Consider the following 23,573-nt stretch of genomic DNA (forward strand, 5'->3'; position numbering starts at 1 on the left):
GTCGTCTATTTTCTTCTAAAATGGTCGGGGACTGGACGTTTCGGATTTGTCCAAGGAGACTGACTGTCCAGTCCGACCTGAGGTGGCCACCGCCTCTTCCTTAAAGGGAGAGAAGGACCGGTTCTCGGATCAGCTCTGGCTCCTTCCACTGCCACTTGAGGTCAAGTGCCTGGGGACACTCAAGAGTGTTCAGGAAGGACAGGTGGATGGCTTTGAAATGAAAGAGATTGTATGGAAACAAGTTCAAGTTTGAGTGGAGAAATAAATAAATGAAATACTGGGTGTCAGGTTGTTCTCATGAGTCTCCTTCCGTCCCCCTCTCTTCCTCTCTCTCCTCCCCCACCCCTTCTCTTTACCGGAGTCTCTTTTAAGTGTGTGCCAAGAGAAGAAAGACATGTGCCTCATTAAGAAAACAAAACAAAATGGAATACCCCAGAGGGAAATGAGCTTCTAGAGAGTAAATTACAAAAGAAGTTAGAGAGGTTTGACATTTATTGGTGGTAAAATTTATGGGACTGAAGGAAGGGGAAATAAACAGGGGTTAAGGGAGGCACTGACAGATTGTGTGGTTTTTCCTAATTTAATCCAAACATTTTGGATCACCTATTATACCAGTTATCACATTATTGCCCCTCAGCTGCGAATTAACCCATTAGTTTCTGCTCTGAGATAACGCACTGGACCCTAGAAGCACGTCTTCTTTACAGCAGTTATGACATTACGTCATTTACTGGAGGGACGCGGCAGGAGGAAGGGGGCTTCTCTTCCTGGTTGGATCTTCTCCTGGTGCAGAGTCCGTCAGTGGGGACATTCAGTGGCGTTCTGTCTCAGCTGCACGCCGGGAGCGCATAGTTGCCTGGTGACCTTGCGGCCCTGGCCTTCACCTTGGCCCTCTGCATGTAGGACCGTGCGTTCCAGGGTTTGCATTGGCTGTGGCACTCGCCTCTACACACCTGCCCAACAGTGTCCTCTGACCAGTGCCCAGCGGGCTGTTTCCCAGTGCCTAGCGACCGTGGACCAGCCCTGGTCCAGGAAAACCTGCAAACTCCACCTTTCAGTGGGTTATGACCACAGCCTCTCCAGTAAAGGCTGAGCCCCACAGCCACGGAGAGGAACCTCTTCCGAGTCTGTTCCTCGTTCTGTATTCTCCCTCAGCCTTGGGTACCCTTTGGGGTTCCCTTTACATCTTTATAGTTACACCTATCAAAGTTTAACAATTACACTCCCTCTATTCAAATTATCGTGTGCCTCCTTATCGAGCCCCGACTGACCCACTGTGTATATAAATTGCTGCCCTCAGCTCTGCAGGCTACAAAGACAAGGAGGGCTGAGTTCCTGCCCTTACAGAGTTACCATTTACTAAGACCGATTAGGAAGCTATTTCGTAAGATGCAAGGCAGAATAAAGTATTTGGTACAATGAAAGAATAGACTATAAAGCCAGGGGGAGGAGCCATTTATGTTAGCAATTACATTATCAGGGACTCCTGGGTGGCTCAGTCGGTTAAGCGTCCGACTTTGGCTCAGGTCATGATCTCACGGCTTGTGAGTTCGATCCCGGCGTAGGGCTCTGGGCTGACCCGTTGGAGCCTGGCGCCTGCTTCGGATTCCGTGTCTCCTTCTCTCTCTCTCAAAAATAAATAAACATTAAAAACCAACCAACCAAACAACAAAAAACTACATTATCAGGACACTGAGAGAGAGAACTGAGATGAGAAAATTCTCATTTTTCAGATGAGAAAACCAAGGCTCAAGGAAGCGAAGAGCTTTGCCTGAGGTCACACAAGAGCTGGCAGAGAACCTCAGATTCAGGGCGAGTCTCCAGCCTTCACAACCAGACCCCTCCAGGGATAAAAAGCTGCCTTTTGGCACCCAAGCGGGAAGATAAATGCTTCCTGCTTCTTCCCAGAAAGATGAAACTGGAATCTGCTTCTCCTCTCACTACTTACAAAACGTATGTCGTGAGCAACTGAGTTTGGGAACTCCTCTCAGACTGGGAACTTTTCTGCTTTGTTGAACAGCAGAGATCGTCGCAGAATCTACTCGGCCTTCCCTACCTTGACACTGAATTTACGCTGGAAATACGGAGCACCATCACAGTAATTGTTCCAGGGTGGGGTTCCCACCGCTTGAACACAGCCACAGAAACCACTTGAGGCTCGAGACTGAAAACTCTCTTCAGGCCTGAGGTTCCAAAGAGTTCTAATTTTCAATAAATAATTAACCTCCCAATGATTAGAGATTTGGGGAGATGCTCTTAGGCGCTCAATCAGTGCCCGCCGACTTAATGGATGGCATTAGCTTTTACTTCCCAAAGAGGAATCCACGGCAGGAGTATCGCTCACTAATCGATCTTAGTTGCCTTTCATGAGCAGGAGTTCTACTGCCTTGGTCGGAAGCACCCTAACTTTCCGTAATTCTCAACAGAGGGCTCAATGTCCAGCGGGAACTTCACAGTATTCGCCGACAGGTCTTAGATTGGGCACCAGGTGAGCTGAGCTGGACTTCAGTGATCTCCTCTGTGTAACCTTGGGCGAGACCTTGTACCTCCTTGGGGTCCCTGTAGCCTCACCTGAAAATAAAAGCCTTCGTCAAACGGATGGGTACCAGGAAGCTGTGAAACATCCTGGAATCGCACCCCAAATTTGGCGAGGTGCGTTTTTCTGGAGCAAGCGTTCCTTCTCTGACCCTTCACAGCCAGCTGCCTTGGGTCGTCCACAGAGGCGCTGAGGCGGAGAAATGGAACAGAGCCGGGGATCACGACGACGGAGTGGAATCATAGGCCACATGGGGTGGGGGGGTGTGAAACGGTCGGATCTTCGTGCTCAGTTTAAGGGCACAATCCGGAACTAAGCCACCACTGTTACAGAGGCTTAGTCAGGCCCCAGAGGAAAACACCATGAGTAACTGCTATTCATTTGGGTTTCCCCAGCAGCAGAAGTAGCTGCCAAAATGCTGGTCAAACCATTGGCTCTCTCAGCTGGAACACGAGATCTGCTGAGATAGCTTTATGATGAGATGCATCTCGTTGATACATCAAGTCCCGGCTCCGTCAGGCCCGCACCTAACACAGGTGCCGTGCACCTTGACGGTCTTGGGAACTTCTTGGGGAGAAGCTGTTCCCTTCTGAGATGGGAGCTGGGTTAGGGAGTTAATTGTGGTACTTTCCCTACATCCCCAAGAATAATGTTCCCATCTTTGGTTAATTACCAGAGACATGCCCGCCCACAGATCATCTGCAGTGGATATCAGTGCCAATCTGGTTGACTCTCCCGACCTTCTCCCACCCACCCACCAGGCAATGAGCGCTCAATAAACAAACTCTTTTTGATTTGGACTGAGCACTACGACAATGAGAAGGCAGATCTCCTGAGTAAACATTATCTTACAGATTCCAAACAAAAAGGGAGTAATTTCCCCTTTGTTGTAAAGTATTAGGAACAAGCATCTTTAAAATCTTAATATACTTTGACCTAGTAAGCTTAAGCTTTGAGAATTTATCTTAAGAATCTTAAATGAAGGAAAAGCTTCATGCGCAAAGATTTTCATCCTGACATTATTGTAATGGCAAGAAAAAACAGAGACAGGAAGCAAACAGCTTAAATATCCCAGTATGGGAGAATACCCATGAAAACTCCATTCTTAAAAGTCATTTCCCCAGGAGAGTATAGATACATGGAGGTGGGTGGGATGGAGAAGGGCAGACACCCTGTTTTGTTTTTTTTTTAAAGATTTTATTTTTAAGTAATCTCTACACTCAACATGGGGCTCGAACTCACAAACCTGAGATCAAGCGTTGCATGCTCTGACTGAGCCAGCCAGGTGCCCTGAAATACCCCCTATTTAATAGGAGTCATGTGGTCCTAACTCAGAAGGGAAAGGTACATTGACAAATATGAAATGCGTTTTAACAATGCACTAGATTTCTTCCTCGAACAGGGAGGGGTGTCTTTCTAGATTTGGAATCTCTCTTGTTACAGTCCAGTGAGGGACAGCACTGGGTACAGTGGCTTTTCAGAAATCCACAAACCTGGGAGTCACAGATTCTGCATCCTTTTTCTCTAGAATGGTAACTTTTGTGGTTTAAGATCCAAGTTTGTTTGTTTGTTTATTTACTTATTTATAAAGTAGGCTCTCTGCCCAACTTGGGGCTTAAACTCACAATCACGAGATCAAGAGTTGCATGCTCTACTGATTGAACCAGCCAGGTGCCCCTAAGATCCAAGTTTAGATTGGAACTACCTGTACTTTCCGCACAATTTTTCTGTAAACCGAAAACTGCTCTAAAAAATAGTCTATGATTTTTTTTTTAATTGAAGAGGAAAAAAAAGATCCAAGCTTAGTAGCTGTGTGTATTTTATCTTCCTGCCATCAGCTGAAGCTATCAGTCCAAGGTAGAGGTGGGTGATTGGTAGGGATTTTGAGAAAAATTCACCAGTCATCTTGCTTTATGCTTCACATATGATTAAAGGGAAAAGAATCCCAGCTGAGCCACTGTTCTCTAACGTCATTTTGCTGCACTTGGGAGGTCTCTGGGGAAGCAACTGACGGAAGACATACCAACAAAGAACAGGTTCAACAAGAAGGAGCCTTGGAGGCAAAATTACTGTTTTAACAATCCTTTCATTTTAATGCTCTCGATTTGCAAGATGGCCATTGGTTTGGTGGAGGGCAGGCAATGATGGTCCCTGGGTTAACACATTAGGCATATGGGGCTAGAGTCTGATTCATGGTTTACTGGTTGTTATCTGTCATCAGTACACCCAGTGGACAGAGCCTAAAATGCAATTATGGCTGGGATAAAACATAGTCCAAGTTATTGACAAGGCAAACCGTCATTTCGTTACCCCATCTTTACTGGTATTCTCACCAAGAACATTTTCACACCTACACAATTCAATGGTGACTGTTTCATTAATATGTATACTCTGTGATCCAACCCAACTTATTTTCCAACTGCCATTCAGATAGAGATAAAAAAGCTTGGTCTTCTTTGGTCTTTTAAAAGCACTGCGTCCCCTTCCACTCTCCCACCTAGAATACAGAGTTGGGTAACTGTTATTTGTTCTAACGGTGCAATTACTTAAAAATGGTGCTCTGAAAAGAAAAAACTAGATGCACAGCAATTAAAAAATCAGTATTTTATTTTACTTTATTTACTTATTTACTTATTTATTTATTTAGTTAGTTAGTTAGTTCTGCGAGAGAGCGAGAGAGAGAGACCAACCACAATTGGGCAGGGGCAGAAAGAGAAGCAGACAGAGAATCCCAAGCAGGCTCCATGCTGTCAGCACAGAGCCTGATGTGGGTCTCCATCTCACAAACCATGAGTTCATGACCTGAGCCAAAATCAAGAGTCGGACACTTAACCAACTGAGCCATCCAGGTGCCCCAATTAGCAAATATTTATGAAGCACCTACTATGTGTTCAACACTATGACTTTTAGAATGTGTCCACTCTCAAGGGGGCTTGTGATTTTGGAGAGAAGACTAGATTGAATGCATGACTGAACCAACACCACCATATAAAATATAATCTATATGTTACTAAAGTACTGAGTACTAAAAGGTATGCTTCAGACAAGAGTATTCCAGTCCAAATTCAGCAAGGAGGAAACTCAGCAATGGCCCATAGTAGTCTGGGCTCAGGATCATTATTTAACCAGCAAGGATGATTCAAAAGATTGGCCATTTTGGTGTGGCATGGAAAGGAGCCCCTCCATGTGCCTGCACAGTGTGGTCCAGAGACACCTGAAGCTGGGATATAACTTATGGCTGCTGGAGTTTCTGTCTAGGGGGCCTCAGAGAACTGTCTACCAGTGCTGGGGGTGTTGGGGTAAGTGATCACCCCAGACTCACTTCTGAACTGACCCTGGTTTTGGAGCCAAACTGGAGCCCCATATGGTAATAGCATGGGAAGTGAATTGCATTGACTTAATTCTCATCAAATGCTCCACTGGCCATTGGATTTAGGGGGTATTAAGGCTGAGTAAAGGAAACTCATCTATCAGGGTTAGGCCAGTTTGTCTTAGCTACTGGATAAACTTCAGTGCTTCCCCAGAGAATGTTCCCTGGTGGACAATATCATTAGGCTTTTCAGCACAGAATGGAAAACTGTTTTCCCAAAGCCAGCGGGAGTAGCAAAGCAAACTGAAGGCAAAGGTTTCCACCCACAAGTGTCTGAGAAAATTCTGTCTTCAATGAGGTGGTAATGATGTGTGCAGAGCTGCAGGAGGGGTGGAGAGGGGTGAGGGATGGGGCAGGGGATCTCCAAAGAACGCCTCTGTGAATCTCAGCAGACCTTTCTAGTTGCGCCATTTTCTTTACACTGCCCTCTCTCCTTTAATTGCCAGCTCACTTACCTTCAAGTGTATTGGGTTTGAGTTTTAAGGGGCTTTATGTAGACAATCGGACGAAGGGTCTCTCAGAGGGACTCTTCTCTTTGCTGGTAAACTGGGGAAAATATTGTCATGACCCAGCAACCCTATGGTGTCTTAGAATTGGGGAGGGGCCACTGAGTTAGGGGAGGATGGGGCAGGGACAAATAAAGCTCTGGGTGGTGGGAGACAGCTTAGATCAGAGACGAAGATGGGTGGTGGACAAGTGGCTTCCCTCAGCATCATCTGTGGGTATTCTGCATGTAATCTACAGGTCCCTGGACAGTAACCAAGGGAAGCTGGCAAACACTTGGGTAAGGCCAGGGCTCCCAAGAGGGCTGTAGAGTTTCTAACAGAGGGAGGACCACTCCCACCTTGGAGAGGAATAAGGATGCGAGTGGGGGTCCTTGGGAGGCCAGGAAGCAGGAGTAGAAAAGAACGCCACATGGTCAGCCATCTTGAGGGAGCCGATTCAAAAAAGTGGGGCATTCATGATGTCGGCAACAGGGGCTTGCCTGTTTCCTACATGAGTTACTGAATATGTTTCTCTATATTAGTTCAAATTAATTAAACTCCTAAACAGATCTCTCTGCCAAAAAGGCTTCCAAGACAGGTGCCTGGAGAAAGCTCAATGCAATGGTTATTCCCAGTTTGAGCACACAGAAACAATGGGTACGACTCCCAGATCGCTCAGTCTGGCCCCTTCATGGTTGAACTAGCACAGAAGGCACACCACACCCCTCCAGAGTTGTTTTTTTTTTTTTTTTTCTTAAAAAAAAAAAGTGTCTCAGGAAGTAGATGTTTTTAGTTAGAAGAAGAATCAAGTACAAAGAAGAAATCAGCAACCACCCATAAAATGTTATCCATATCTTAATCCCTTAGTCTTTCTAGTACGGGACAGACACAATTTTGAAAAACTAACTTTATACAAAATCCAGTGCCATTTCATCATTCACAAAAAATAAATGACAACTCAATATCTCAGCAAGATATGTTGATCCTTGTTTTTTCATGTTAGACTCCCTGCCCCTGAAGCAACCTTTTAAAAATGTTTTTTTGGGGGCCGTACAGTTCTGTCAATTTTAACACATGGATGTGTTCCTGGAACCACCACTACAATTAAGATACAGAACAGTCTGAGCAGCCCAAAAAACTAATTTATAGTCACACCCTCCCCAGGCCTCAACCCCTGGCAACCACTGATGTGTTCTCCATCCCTTCAGTTTTTTTTTTTTTTTTCTTTTTAAGAATGTTATACAAACGGAATCCTATAGATTTTAACCCTTCGAAACTGGCTCCTTTCACTCAGTATAATGCCTTTGAGATTCATCCAGTTGTGGCGCAAATCATTCCTTTTTATTGCTAAGCAGTATTCCATCGTGTGGACGCACAACAATTTGTTGATCAATCCTCCTGTTTCTAGACTGGGGCAATTATGAACGGAGCTGCTGAAAGCATTTGTGGACAGGCTTTTGTGTGAATGCATATTTTCATTTCTCTAGGGTACATACCCAGAAGTGGGATGGCAGGGTGGTAAGGTTTCTGTAGAAGCAGATGTATCAACACCCCCGTAGTGGATTCAGATTCACAGCATGCCCAGAAACCTCTGAATGTGACCTTATTTGGAAATGGAGACTATGCAAATATAATTAGTTAAGGATTGCTACGGACTGATATTTGTGATTCCACCGTTCCTGGCCCAAAACCCCTCTGGTGAAACCTAATGCCCCATGGGATGGTGTTAGGAGGTGGGCTTTGGGGAAGTGATTCGGTCATGAGGGTGGGGCCCTCATAAACGGACTAGTGCTCTGCAAAAAAGACCCCACAACGCTCCCTAGACTCTTCTACCACGTGAGCTTACAGGAAGAAGCTGCAGCCTGCAACTCAGAACTCAACCTAATGGTTGGGTTCTGAACCCACTCTTATCCTGGATCTCCTGCCTCCAGACCGTGAAATGAATTTCTGTTGTTTATCAAGTTCCTAGTCCGTGGACCGAAAACGATCCTGGATTTAGGATGGCCCCTAAATCCCGTTGACTAGTGAGACAGAGAAACACAAGAGGAGATCATATAAAGCCAGGCAGAGATAGAAGCTAAGGTTCTATCAGAGAAATGCTGTTGCAAACCAGGGAATGCCTGGAGCCACCAGAACCTGGAAGAAGCAAGGAAAAAGTGGCCTGTGGTGATCTCGGACAATGGTTCACTCTTCACTTGACCCTGAAGACCAGACAAAAATCACGCAAGTCAAGAAGTTCAAATCTTCGTGTTCGCTTTAAGAACACACGTGAAACTGCGCAGGCCCTCACGGAGTATGCATCTCCGAAAAGCCACCAATATCTGAAAGATGTCGCTTCACAGAAGCAGCGTGTGGCACTTTGTCACTACAACTGGTAGAGCCGGTAGGTGTGCCCAGACCAAAGAGTGGGGCTTGGACACAGGGTCGGTGGCCTAAAAGGAGGGCTGAATTTTTAGTGCACCTGCTTAAAAATGCAGAGAGTAATGCTGAACTTAAGGGTTTAGATGTAGAGTCTCTGGTCATTGAGCACATCCTGGTGAACAAAGCCCCCAAGATGTGGCATAGAATTTATAGGGCTCATGGTCGGATTAATCCATATATGAGCTCTTCCTGCCATACTGAGATGATCCTTACCGAAAAAGAGCAGATTGTTCCTAAACCAGAAGAGGAAGTTGCACAGAAGAAAAAGATATCCCAGAAGAAACTGAAGAAACAAACTTATGACCCGGGAGTAAATTCTGCGTAAAATAAATGCAAATAAAAGTAACAAAAAGAAAAAAGAAAAGAAAAAGAAGCAAGGAAAGATTCTTCCCCAGAACCTTCATAAGGGAGCAAGGCCTTGGCCCACGCTTTGATCTCAGACTTCTGGACTCCATAACTGTGAGGGAATACATTTCTGCTGTAATCTTAAGCCACCCAGTCTGTGGTCATTGGTTATGGCTGCCCTAGGACACGAATACAACTGTCTGCTCTTTGAGGGGGAATGGGGGGAAGGGGTAGATCTCTTTCCTTTCTCAAGTTCAAGATGAAACTCCCTGGAGTTGAAAAAGCTGGCTTTCCAAGAGGCCTCACTGTTCTGAACTTCCATGACTGAAGGCAATCAGGCCTTCTTTGTTCTGTTATTAAATGTGTGCGGTCACTAGAAAAAGGTTTGAAAATGAAAAGCAAATCTCAGCACAGGAAGTGTGGACTTCAGACTAGTGACAAAGACTCACCCCCTTTCACCCAACTTTCACCCTTGGGTCCTCTTTTTGACTAGGCCTCACCTCGGTCTCCGTTCTTGGAGGGTTTAGTCTTTTTGTTTAGCAAGAAGCCTGTTGGGTACGTTTAGGGAGAAATCTCCTACTCTTGCTATCACCCTGGCTTGCCTTCAGCGAGAATCCCCCTTCCGTTCACTGACCCCCATCCTGCTCCTTGGCTGTCGATCCCCACTAGTCCTTCTTGTGCTCACGGTGGAGCCCATCTCTCTCCCCTACGACAAACACCCATTCGGAGGTCCCCCTGAATGAGGCTGCCTTACCACCTTTAACAAGGGTCAGGAGTAATTTTTTCTTCAGCATTGGCCAGCGGAGGAGATTTTCCTTTTCCTTTCTCCACCCACCTCGAAGGTTGCAGAAAATTCAACAGGGACAGTAACCTGACGACAGCAGTACGGAAGAGACAAGGGCACTGCTCATCGGTGAAGTTCAAAATAAAAAGCTGTTGGTAAACGCACCTGGGGAATGAGGGCATCAGAGAGAAGAAACCGGGAAGGATGCCTGGGAACGTGGCAGGGTGGAGATCTAAGGGTAAAAGAACCTAACGAAGCAGAAATGAATTCATAGTGTGATCCCTCTGAGAGAAAGGACACTTCTTTCTATTCCAGGGTAGGTCTAGAAACAGCTCTGGCAAACCGGTGGAGGGCTGAGAACCACTCTGTGCCGTGACCTGAAGTCCCACGCAAGGAGCAACGGTGAACCCCGGCTCATTTGGGCGAGATGAAAATGTGAGGAAGAAGGTTCAACAGACAGTAATCAAAGTGACATAGTGACCGATGAGAAAAAGATTCTGATTGGAAAAACGCCGTTCTAATCATGTGCTCCGGGCCACAGCAACTAATTAAGAAAAGGGCAGAAAAAGACATTCAAGCGATGCAGAAGGCCGTTCGCAAATGCTCGGACACAATTCATTTACTAAAAAGGCTTTAGTAGCACAAAAACGCTTCTAAGCTATGGTTCCCGGGGCAGCTGCAACAAGGCTCTTTTCATAAACTTGGGCTAATTTCGGCACAGAGCAGCCTCAATCCGAATTCCTCCTCTGGGCCACAGCCTCCTTTGGACACACAGACGGTGCCACGCGATCAGGCCAACACCGCACACGGGCACCTGGGTCGGTGGATGGTTTCCCCGCAGCATGATCAATAATGCTTCCTAAAATAAGTCTCAGAGGCTGAGCTTAAAATAGTTTCAATTTCTCCCAGTTCCTTCTTATTTCAATTCACAGGGTGGTCTCTGGGAACTAGAGCTGATGGTTTTCTCTGAAGTTGACAAATTGGTATTTCGCCTGGAGGCCGCCACGGGCTCGCTTTGGGCCAGCCTTCAGGAGCCCCAGTGTTTGGGGGTTCGCCCCATCAAGGTGGCTCTGATCCCCTGTCCTTCCCTAAACCTTTTTTTGAGCCTCAACAATGAATCCTCTGCACAAAGTGGCAGAGTTCCTGACAGAGAAAAATGACTAGGACCTGCCTTTGCCCTCAGAAGCTACCAGCTCGGCCTTGAGGGAAGAGAATAAAAGCAGCAGAGACAGATGGCTTGCTGAAGCCCGCGTGGTGGGGTGGCCACACTGGGAAGTCAAGACACAATGGGGAGAGCTGGGAGACGGCTGCCAGCAGCTCAGCTCTAGAGGCCAGAGAGTTTCCGCCTCTTGTTCGCCAAACAAGCGTCCTGAGGTACTTCAGGGCCTTGTGTCTCCTTGCAGCTCATTCCTGGCGTGCCTCTCTGGGCCAAACAATGGAATGGGCATCAGCCCAAAACCGCTTCAGAATCATGATAGATTGCATCTACTGTCAGAAAAAACAAAATAAAGGAACAAATTGTTACATTTGCCTGGTAGGTTGTGTTTTGTTTGGTTTTCCCTTCTGCGGGATTGGTTCTAAATACCTCTCGAGGCAAAGTTGGGGAACTGTGCAAGGCCTCCTGGCTGAGCTCCACGGGCGGGCCCCAGGCAGCCAGCCGGAAGGCTCCAGAAGGATTGCTCCAGGACTGGATAAGAGAGACATGGGCCAGCAGGTGGGAGACGGTTAGCCTCCCAAGCTCTTCCCAAGGTGGTGCGTGATCAGGCCTGACGCCCCCAAAGGGGCACGTCGCTGCTGCTTTCCGTCGTTGGGCAGGGAGGACTTTGCCCTCTGCTGTGTCTTTCCTGCCCTGACAGGCCAGCACAGGGGTCAACTTTGGACTGTCCGTGATGTCATTCCTGTAGTAACAACCTTTTCTCTTTTTTCCTTAGCATAATACTTCTTTATTATGGGAAATAGAGGAAGAAAATTCCATAGAGAGGTAATACAGCACAACAATGGCAAGCCCGGACCCCAGCGTCAGCAGACCTGGGTTTGTGGTCGGGCTCTGCTGCTTGGCTGGGTGACCTGTAGCAGGATACTGAAGACAGCCGGACCTCATTTTTCTCATCCGTAAAGTAAAGCATCACCAGATCTTTCCTCTTGGGGTAGCGGTGAGGGATCAATGACATAAAGCAGGCAAAGCCCGCTTCATTTTGACCTAGCCTTGCTCTGTGAAAAAAGCCCACAAGGCTGACACTTTGAAAGTCTGAATCGCATTTCATTATATCCCTGTAATATAAATGAAATCGTCTTCCCACTGTTAACTCTTTAAGATCATTCCTTCCCCCCCAACTTTTTGTCCCCTTTCCCACACCATTGATAATGCTACAGGGAACGCCTGTGATAAAAATGTTAATCTTTGATTGCTAAGAACCTAACGAATCTCCTCAATAACCCCGGCATTTTTCCGGAATTCCAGACCTTTTGGTACCAACTGACTGTTGGACACCTATCTCTGGTTTTACTCAAAATTAAATATGAAAACTACATTTGCCATCCCCATCCCTACTCTCTTGGTTCTAGGGTTTGAGTCTGCTCCTCCGTGGTCCTTGAATCACCCAGAATAGAAACTTGGGTGGCATTCTAAGCTCTTACTTCTTCCTTGTCCTCACATCTGCTCAGGCGCTAAGTTTGATTAACTCACTGCTTCTGTATTTCACCAACCCATCTCCTTCTATTCTCTATTCACCTGGAGGAATGCAGGACCTCATAACTTCCTCCCCACCCCCCCCCTTTTTTTTTTTTAAATAAGCTCTATGTTCAACATGGGGCTCAAACTCATGACCATGACCAGGAGTCACATCCTCTACCCACTGAGCCAGCCAGGTGCTGCTAACTTTCATATCTTTTGAGACTCTGGTTTCCACAATCCATTCATCCATTTGTCCATCCGTCTGTCCATCCGTCCATCCATCCACCCATCCATCCATCCATCCATCCATCCATCCAACCAATCCATCCAGGCCTCCACCATCCCGTCTATCGGAAGGGGAACACAATATGCCACCCCAAAATATGCCGTTTCATTTTGAATTAAAGTTACTTGAGGGACGCCTGGGTGGCTCAGTCGGTTAAGCATCTGACTTCAGTTCAGGTCACGATCTCATGGTTTGTGGGTTCGAGCTCTGCGTCTGGGCTCTGTGCGGACAGCTCAGAGCCTGGAGCCTGTCTCTGTCTCCCTCTGATCCTTCCCCGCTTGCTCTCTGTCTCAAATATAAATATTTAAAGAAAAAAAAAAAGTTACTTGAGAGACAGCCAGTTCAAGAAGCACACTGTGACCCTTCTTCGTCCCCCTGAAAGCAGGAGATAAATGTCCCAGGTGAAAGGCACCTTCCTTGTACCCGGAGGGTAGATGGCATCCTTAACACCAGAAACAGGGAAGGTAGAGAGCCAAGAGGCTGTATAAACACACTTGTTACTTCTTCACTAACTTACTGCTCCAAGCCTAAACCCCTTTATCTGGTCAATGTTTTCACAAATTTACTGTTTCTTTGTCTAAAAGGTAGACAAGCCCCCCGCACCGGTCATTTCTTTGAGACCCATATTTGTATAGGGTTCCTGTGCATACGAAATTAAATTTGTTTCGCTTCTGTCTTAAATTTGTCTTCTGTCCATTATTAGGTCAAAGAACTTAGAAGGAAGGAAGGGAAAATTTTCCATCCCTACACATCTATCTATCCATCCACACGCTCCCCTGTGAGTTTTCTTCCCAATATGTTAGAATGGTTTCTTCATCACAGTTCAGGGGTCCAAACATCTGGTCCCACTCTAGGTCCCACGGCTTAGCAATTGTGTGTTCCTACAACCCCTCGAGGTCCCCATATCATCATCTGGAAGTCAACGCTCTATGCGTCCTGCCCCCTCACTGGGCCATCAGAACCAGATAAGACAATGGATGTGAAGGTGCATCTCATAATGCTCCAAAAGGCTACACAAATGTCTGGCATTAGTACACCTGCGTCCACCTATCAATTCATACTGCCTGGACTGTCCTTTCTGTCTTCACGGCCCCAGGCGTGCCCTCCTCCCCATGATAAGCATACGGTTTTCTAACTCACTGTTTCAACCTTCCACAACCGGGGTCTTCCTCCTCCTCCCTACCTGACTCACACCAACTCATCTTTCCAGTTCACAGCCTCTGCCAAGGCTTCCGATTACTGAAGCCACAGTACACGTAGCGAACAATGAATTCATTTTGGGGGGTGACATTTGGTTGTGGTTCAGTTCTTGGGTTCCCAGAGATCCCAATGCGTGGCTTCCTGGTGGACTTCCCAGGGGGAGACTACCACTACATAAGTAGTTTGTCTCAGCTGTTGCTACTTTTGTTCCATCAGAAGGTCACAGATCATTGACACTCACGGAAAGGTGGCACAGTTATCTTTCAGCTTCAGGCCTCTGAGGTCTCTTCAACTAAAGTCAAATCTAACAAGTGGCAACAGGTTCATTGCGATTTTTGTTTTAAAAACCACTTGTCAAGCTGGAGAACCCCGTGTACATGTCCTGGTTGTATCAGCTTGGAGAGCGAGCTGGCCGTGGAAGGATGAAATCAACTTGACAGGTGACAGCAAAAGTTTTGCAATTCACTGAATTCTGCAGATCTGGACAAGCAGCATCTCAATGAGTCCGGCAAAAAGATGGTCACTGCCTAGGTCCCAGAAGGTGCCCCAGCACTATGAGCACCTGCGGCCCCAGGGTAGTGGGGGCTATGCTACACAATTGATGTATATCATTCACCCGTGCCTCTCTCTGGCATGAAAGCCTCCTACGTAATCAAACCTAACGTTTTGCTGTTGCCAAACTGAACTGTTGGACCATCAACTCGAGTTTTCATTTTTTTAAATGTTTATTTATTTTTGAGAGAGAGACAGAAAGAGAGAGCGCACGCAGGGAGGGGCAGAGAGAGAGGAGACACAGAATCCGAAGCAGGCGCCAGGCTCTGAGCCATCAGCACAGAGCCCGACGTGGGGCTCGAACCCACGAACCGTGAGATCATGACCTGAGCCGAAGTCGGACGCTTAACCGACTCAGCCACCCAGGCGCCCCCATCAACTCTTGAGTTTTAACACTAGCATTTGTTAGCTGTTAGTCCATCCATTTTGTTGTCGGCCAGCGGAGGACTATCCTGTTAACTAGGAAGTAGTAGCGGATGTCAAAGTTTAGGAGAAAAATTGTGATGGAAAAAAAGAAAAACAGAAAAAAACTCATCGGTGAAATTTCCTTCTTTTTGCAAATTAGGAAAAATGATTGCAACATTTGATTTTAGGGGCTGAATCCCTTGGATCAAAGAATAGTTTGAGCCTCAGGCCTCAGTACCAAGGACAGTAAGAGCCTGAGGGGCAACCTAAGATCTTGCACAGAACGGTCCCTTCCAGCACGTTCTAAATAGCCCTTCCTGCTCTTTCTTGTGGACACAAATCTGGGAAATCTTGCTAAAATGCAGGTTCTGGTTCAGTGGCTCTGATGTAGAACCTGAGATTCTATCTAAGAAGCTCCCAGGTGGTGCTGTGCTGAAGTTTCTATAAACATCTGATATTGGGGGCCTTTAAGTTGAGGCAGGGAATATGGAATAAAAAAACTGCAGGGGAAAGTAGTGGTCAGATGGAATTCTATCCCGGCAATGGAAGCCACTGTGAAATTTTCCGATTTGGGCTCTACGCGGATCCCGTCAGACAACTCTGTGGGAGGTGGGTTTAGTGAGACTGCTCTAGAAAAGAGAGAAGGATGTCATCTAGAGTAACAGTAGTTGGAATGGAGAAAAATGAGATGGATGGAATAGTGGGGAGGTAAAACCATCCAAATAGAATTCCCAAGCTCAGCAACATGGGTACATAAGGCAAATGGAGGGAGTTTGGTCTTTTTTTCCCTAATCCAGTCAGACCCATTTCTCCTCTGAACAATCCTGTTACGGATTCGTCAGCAATCTGCACAAGCAAGAGGCCAGGCTAGAAGTCCATTGTTGCCCTTGCTTTGGGATTCTTCCTGCTCTCTCTCAGGTGACTTTACAGACCAAGTGGCCATCACGCCTCCAGTGCTGGGAGAACGCGTCAGCCTGAGCCTTGGCTGACACCAACCCTTCACACCGGTGCCACGCAGCTCTGCGATGAATGCAGCTTGGAAAACGGAAGGAGGCCAGAGTCTTCTCAAAGGCCAGAAAACGAAACACAGGGAAGCCATACGTGTTGGGGAAAGGACATTTTGAGAGTCCACAAAGACCCAACATTGCTGTTACAGAATTCCTGCAAGGGGCACCTGGGTGGCTGATTTCGGTGATTTCGGCTTGGGTCGTGATCCTAGCGTCGTGGGATCGAGTCCCGAGTTGGGCTCTGCACTGCGTGTGGAGCCTGCTTGGAATCCTCTCCTTCTCCCTCTTCCTCTCTCACACAAAAAAATATAAATAAACAAAAGAAAAAAAAAAAAAAAAGAATTTCTGCCAGAGATGCAGGTCTGAATCTAATCATGAGAACACAGTTAGGAAAACCCAAGAACGAGGAACATTCACAAAACACGGCCTGTGTTTCTTTTCAACTGTCAGTGTCACCAAAGACAGAGAAGGCTGAGGAAAGACCTCCAGACCACAGGAAATAGCAACTAAACGCAGCGTGTGTGCCTGTGTTGAGACACGAACCTGAAGGTTTTTATTTTTGTTCACTATAAAAGTCATCGTTGGGACAACTGGCGAAATGTAAATATGAGTCTGTATCAGATAATAGCATTGCATCACTGTTACATTTCCAGAATTTAATCATTGCACTATGGTTACGAAAGGGAAAGTCCTTGTCCTCCCCCCACCGTGTTTATTTACTTATTTTTTTTTTTTTTTATTTATTTTTGGGACAGAGAGAGACAGAGCATGAACGGGGGAGGGGCAGAAAGAGAGGGAGACACAGAATCGGAAACAGGCTCCAGGCTCCGAGCCATCAGCCCAGAGCCTGACGCGGGGCTCGAACTCACGGACCGCGAGATCGTGACCTGGCTGAAGTCGGACGCTTAACCGACTGCGCCACCCAGGCGCCCCATATTTACTTATTTTTGAGAGAGAGAAAGAGAAAGGGTACGCGCGAGGGGCAGAGAGAGACAGAGGGAGAGAGAGAATCCCAAGGAGGCTCCACACTGTCAGCGCAGGGCTCAAATTCATGAACTCTGAGATCACGACCTGAGTTGGATGCCTAACTGCTTGAGCCACCCAGGCACCCCGCTGTCCTTTTTTTGTTCATCGATTTTATGTCTAAGTAATCTCTACACCCAGCATGGGGCTCAAACTCACAACCCTGAGATCAAGAGTCGCATGCTCCACCCAGGTACCCCAGGGAAAGTCCTCATTGCTAAGACCGCACACTTATGTATTTTAAGGGTGAGGGGTCATGATGTCCCCAACTTACTCTCAAAAGGATTCTGGAAAAAAAAAAAGTGAAGTGTTAATATTTATACATAGAGAGAGACTAAGCAGACGTGGAAAAATGTTAACAACGGGTGAATCTAGACTCACTCGCAACTGCTCTGTAGGTTTGAAAGTTTTTTAACTAAAAAAGAAGAAGGTTTAAGAGAAGGTCGCAAGAAATTGTTTGCTGGTTTGGAGAAAGCGGCTAAGATGCCAGAGGCAACTTCTGAACTGGGGAACTGGGCACCTCTTCGATTCTCGAGAGTTACTGGCGACAGAGGATGCCCCGCCCATCGGGGCTGCTCAGAGATGGGGGGTGCCCTGAGACTGGGGGTGGGCAGCCCTAACGTCTCTTGGAAAACGCTGCCTAGGCACGGTTTCATCTTCAAGCTCCTGGGGCTGACTACCTCCCCCGAAATCTCAGAAGGCTGCGCCCTAAAGGATCCAGCTTGTTAGAAAAGTGCCGCCTTGCAACAGGTCTTACTGGGCCCCGTATCGACGTGCCATCATCCCAGGTGACGGGTGCCCCAGGCTCCCCACCGCCTTCCTCGGAGCTCCACAGGGTGAGAAGGCGGCCGCCTGAATTTTTGCTCAAATGGTGTTTTCTCCAACTCCAAGTGGAAAAATGGGCCCTGCTGATCATTCTTTTCCCTTTGCGCCTGGGCCAACGAAGGACGCAGAGAGCGGCTGGCCGGAAGGGCTACCTCGAAGGCCATTTTTACTTTGCAGACAGACGGTGGTTTGTTTCTCTGCTTATCTGGACGTCGGAGGAGAACAATCTGAAAGAGGGCTGCTAAGCAAGAATTCTTTCGCACCGTTCCTTCATTTTTTTTTCTCTCTCTCTGCCTTTTTTATTATTATTTTTTAATGAAAAGGAAAAAAACCTCTCCTGGCCCAGAGCCTAAAATCTCTTACTTGTGATGTTAATCTCTCCTCCCTGGCTCTGAGCCATTGCTGTTGGCTCTGTGCCTGTTTAATATCGTGGCTGCTGATAGCAGGTTCTTAGTGTTTCCATTATGAAGCTCGGCTTTGGAAGTGTTTTCTGAGATGGACGTACAGTCTTCCAGGCAAAGGGCCCTTACTCCATGCCTGGTCATCCACATGTGGCCCAGGGGTCCCCAGCCTGCATTTATAGACTACTTGGCCTGGAAGGGTGCTTCTGTAGGGCTCTTCGGAAAAGCTCATTCTCTGTGAGATGCTTCATTCCCTAAACATCTCTTGGAATGTATTTGAATTTGGGATTTGGGTTAAGAAGGGTCACGTGTATGGGGGCGCCTGGGTGGCTCATTTGGTTACGCGTCCGACTTTGGCTCAGGTCATGATCTCACGGCTCGTGGGTTCGAGCCCCGCGTCTGTGCTGACGGCTCGGAGCCTGGAGCCTGCTTTGGATTCTGTGTCTCCCTCTTTCTCTCCCTGCCCCTCTGCTGCCTGCTTGCACTCTGTCTCTCAAAAATAAATAAATACTAAAAAAAAAAAAATTTTTTAGAAGGGTCACTTGTCTTAACGTTTTTTCTTTTTTTTAAAGAGAAATGCCACATTAGGTATTTTAAAAAGAGTGTTTTCCCTTAAGGCTTGATAAAGAAAATATTTTTGTCCCTTTACTCTCCTGTCTCATTTTCCTCAACCCCATTTTTCATGACTTATGTAAGACTTGTTTACATACTGAAGACTTTTTCAACCGAACTAGTGAATAATTCTTTCATTTATCACCCATGGCCCACTGTTGTGTTCATTCAGACAGCCGGTGTAGGGCAGAAATCTTCCCCATCTCTGACGCTTCCCACTGAGGGGCACTCTGGCCACACGATCTGTTTCTTGGCAGCTGAGGTGGAATGTGGAAAGATCAAAGGACATAGAATGAAAACACTGGGGACCTCAGTTCTGTCAGTTATTAATCATGTGGTCTTGGGCAATTCATTTAAATATCTTTCAACAGGAGCGCCCTCATGTACAAACTGAGCAATAACAGTATCTACCTTAAGATATTGTGAATGAGGGGCGCCTGGGTGGCTCAGTTGGTTAAGCAGCCAACTTCGGCTCAGGTGGTGATCTCACAGCTTTTGAACCCGAGCCCCGCGTCGGGCTCTGTGCTGACAGCTCGAAGCCTGGAGCCTGCTTCGGATTCTGTGTCTCCTTCTCTCTCTCTCTGCCCCTCCCCAACTTGTGCTCTGTCTCTCTCTGTCTCTCAAAAAAGAAATAAGTGTCAAAAAAATTTTTTTAATAGATTTTTTAAAGATTTAGAAAAAGATGTTGTGAATATTAACTGAGATAACATGTAACACAAGGCTCTCCTAACTTTAAGTGCTGGGATATTACACTTTGGTGGTCACTTAACGGGAGCTCCATGAGTGCCTATTGAGTTCACCCAACTTTTTATAACGGCAGGAGGTGTTTTTTGGTCTGGCACTGATGGAGTTTTCCCACACGGTTTCAAGAGCTGTCTTCCTGCCCATTACATATTATTGTATTGCCCATTATGACTCCCAGGCACAGCCCAGAACGAATACAAGCACTTACTGGACTGCCTTTACTTACCACTCCCATCATTTAGGTGATCTCTGCACCCAACGTGGGGCTCGAACTCACGACCCCGGGATCAAGAGCCCCGCGCTCTACTGACTGAACCAGGCAGGCGCCCCATCCACACAAACGCACGGCATTTGGAAGGGTGACAGCAACACGTGAGCCATTAACGTAATTTCTCCCAACTGAAATCTTCATTAAGAAAAGGTCAGGGTGAATATGCAAAACAGGGGCAAGTCACGATAAAGCCAGTGAGGACTCTCCTGCCTCAGGGGCGAGGTCATCCCTAGGCCGGGTGGCAGCTGCCAGTTGCAGGCAGCATGTGTTCAAAGTCTTGCACAGACTATGGAAAATCCATAAACAGTTCAGGACAAAGACTTTTGCAGAACTGTTGTCCTCCCCACATGGTGAGATGTGCTGAGTAGTTGTGGCTGTGGATATTTTGAGATGTCCTTTGGCACTCGATGTCAGCCGAGGAAGGCGCACGGGGACTAAAAGGTAGGAAAAATAAATTGTTCGGACGTCGGGCTCTAGGAATAGAGTTGTCGTTTCAACTTTGCTCCTGTCAAGGAGCCCTCAGGTTTATCATTAGCCCCGTTTTATTTTTAACTCGTTTCCTTTGCCTTTGGGTCTCTGGGGCCGGTCTCTCTCTCTCCCCTATCATGGTGTTTCCACCCAGGTCCTTCTTTTCTCAGAATCTGATCATTTTCATCTCCTTGGCACGTGTCACCGGCTTACCATCCTTCTAACCCCCGGCATCTGATTTGAGCTGGACGCAAGATGACCCAGCTGTCCTTCCATCCACACTTAACTCTGTATAAAAACTGAAGACACGTTTGGAAAGCCGTTTTCCTGACTATTCCGGTTGATAAGCATGCTTTATAAGGCGCTAAACCTCTGCGAAAATTCCTCCCAACAAAGACTTTTTGAAAAAACAAGATCATAAAGGATATCATGACAACTACAATCCCTTTCAGGAGTATTTGCTGCCCTATAAAACTTGGAAGGAGGAAAAAAACGTTTTTTTCCCGACATTGCTTCTGTAACGTGGGAGGGACTATTTCCCTTGCCTCTCTATGAAAATTTAAACCCTCAGCCGGGCTTGAAAAACTCAGGTAGCAGATTCCACATACGGTCTTATAATTCAATTTTGAGAGCCAAATATAGCATATTAGTTATACGAGACTTTGTGCTCCAAGGCCAGACTGACCTAGAATCAAGTCCCAGGGCTGACGCTTGCTAGCTCTGATCATGTGCAGACCACTTGCTCTCATTAAGACTCAGTTCTCAGCTGTAGAATGGGGATAATAATAGTTGTGAGCTTTGAGTAAGAGCATGGCTATAGATAGGCTAGCAGGATGCTGGGCTCATGCTCAGTAACTATTCCTGCCAATACCCACATGACTATCATCACTATTACTCCCCCACTCTTGAACACGGTGCTTCCTAGCTGGGGCCAGCTGGTACCCTCTACCCTTCTGCCTCCCTTTGGCTGACAAGAGGGGCCCAGGAGAGTCGGCTTGCTCCTCCTGTACTTTGCAAAAGGGCCATTAGGTGGGGCCCTGCCTTCATCGCCCACGTCAGCAAGCTGGACTTTGGAACCTGGGTAAAAGGTGTGAGAGAAATGTCGAATTCTGCGATGGCTGCTCAGGTTGAGCAAATGAACCCGCGGCTCTGGTGAAGCGGGGGCTTAGGGTCTGCAATGCAGCAAACACCGCAGCCCCCGCGGCTTGGCGCCGGGTGGGACAAGCCGGGTGGCCGGCGTGGAGGAGAGGAGGTGGACTCCCTTAGGACCAAGAGCTCAGTGTTGAAGAGACGGCATGTTCGGAATCATTCATCAAGCCGTGCCCAGAAAATGATTACGAAGACTCCTGGGGAGTGAATTCCTAGAGGCCACTGGTCACTTGGAGGACGTGCTGCTAGGCTCGTGCTTTCTAGTTGCGACGTCTCACTGCCAACGCGTGTTACTTACAGACCACCGATCTGGAAAACCTTGGCCCCTCCATTCACTGAACAAGGTCCAAGGAGCCACACTCAAGGTTCTGTTTTACCCCGACTCATGCCCATAACCTGTGATTTCAGAGTCCACGTGGACGACCCACCCCCCCCCCCCCAAAAAGGGCAGAGCCTAGTGCATTTTCTGCTCCTCCTCTAACGACCTTCACGTCATTCTACTTCTTACCCGCTTCCTCCCAAGCCCCAGCCTGGTCTTGGATCTCCTGGAAGTGATTCCATGTCCGAAATCTGGAAACTCTAGTTGCCTTTTCTCCAGCCTCAACCTCACTCCCAGGCACTTTCACCTTGACCTTGCTGGGCCCTCCACTCCCCGAGAGCTTCCACTGGTCTCAAGGCTCATTTCGACTTTCACTTACTCACTCGGTTTTTCCATAGCCTGCTGAGCCCACCCTGAAAGCAAATCCCGAATCAGTCCAACCATCTCCTCTGCTCCCACATGTCGGCTGCAAAGCACAACTGGGAAAATGACACAATTCCTTAGGCTGGTGGCACCAACTCTTTCAAAAATCCCCAAACCACCAGACTGCCAAACCTTTCAAGACATCCTCTTAACTCCTCTGGAGTCGGCTCCCTCCTCTATTTCCCACACAGGTTATCTTGAACTTTCATCGGCCTCCTTAAGTCCTTTTTTTCCTAAGTCCTTCCTTTTCAGTGGATGACACTTCTTCTCACATTCCTGGAAAGGAGAGGTCATCAGGCATGGCCACCTCTTTCCCTTCCCTGGAGACATATCCCCGCCCTCTGGCCTCTCCTCGTCTCTTGGAGGTTTTCAGGAAGACCATCCCCTCTAACTTCTGGGAGCAGGTTCTTTCTCCTGCTTCCAAACTCTCACCCACCTGCTGGTTCTTTCCTCTCTATATTTCACGGGCAAGAGTTCATTTATATTTTACCAGCTGATGGGCCCACATTTGTTTCTTGTACCCCGTGCCTTTCCCTGGGTTCACTTCTCAAATATATCTTCAATAACTTCATTCATCTATTGTTGCTAAATCAGAGAAGTCCAGTCAGGGTTATTGCTGTCCCTTCGTGTGTGATCTTTCTTCTGAAGCAGCTTCTAATGACTTTTTAAAAATCTCTGATATCCTGCAGTTTCATTACAATGTGAGTAGATACGGACTTATTCTTGCCTATCTCCGCAGTCTCCAGAGAGGTAGTTGAGGGTAATCAGATTGCTTGGGGTTAAATCCTACTACCTAGCTGTGACACTATCACCTATCCATGGCAAAATCCTGAATTATCGCAGACCCCTGAGCTGGTCTTCCTGTCCCATTCCCAAATTTAATCTGGCACCCATGTCTCTTTCTCCTCCTAATTTACCCTCTCCCTCTTTCTGCTGTCACTGCTTTCTTTAAGCTTTGGGCGGTGTTCCTTCTCATCTGATCTACTGCAAACCTCCTGTTTTCTCAACTAGCCTCTGCCTGCATTACAATCCTGCCTTTCTTTCCAGTCCCACCCTCCCTCCTGTGTTCTCTATAGCATCTTCCACTTTATGCTGCAATGAATTAATGCACTATTGAGGTCATCTTCTCCTTTCAGTGCAAAATAAAGGACTCCCCAGGTTCTCACTGGGAAGTGGAGACATGGGGATCAAGGAAGATAACTGGTATTTACTAAGCATCTATTAACTGTAGGAATTGTGATAGGTGGTTTTATCAATTGTTTGGTGCAGAATA

At 47.1% G+C, this 23,573-nt stretch overlaps 1 protein-coding gene across 11 annotated transcripts in view; it reads right to left on the reverse strand.

The window, feature by feature from the left end:
- PITPNC1 (phosphatidylinositol transfer protein cytoplasmic 1) overlaps window positions 1-23,573 on the reverse strand; it is a 268,172-nt gene that overhangs the window by 50,961 nt on the left and 193,638 nt on the right. The window lies entirely within an intron of this gene.

Source organism: Panthera leo, chromosome E1 (assembly GCF_018350215.1).
Source record: "Panthera leo isolate Ple1 chromosome E1, P.leo_Ple1_pat1.1, whole genome shotgun sequence".
In the NCBI taxonomy this organism is placed as follows: domain Eukaryota; kingdom Metazoa; phylum Chordata; class Mammalia; order Carnivora; family Felidae; genus Panthera; species Panthera leo.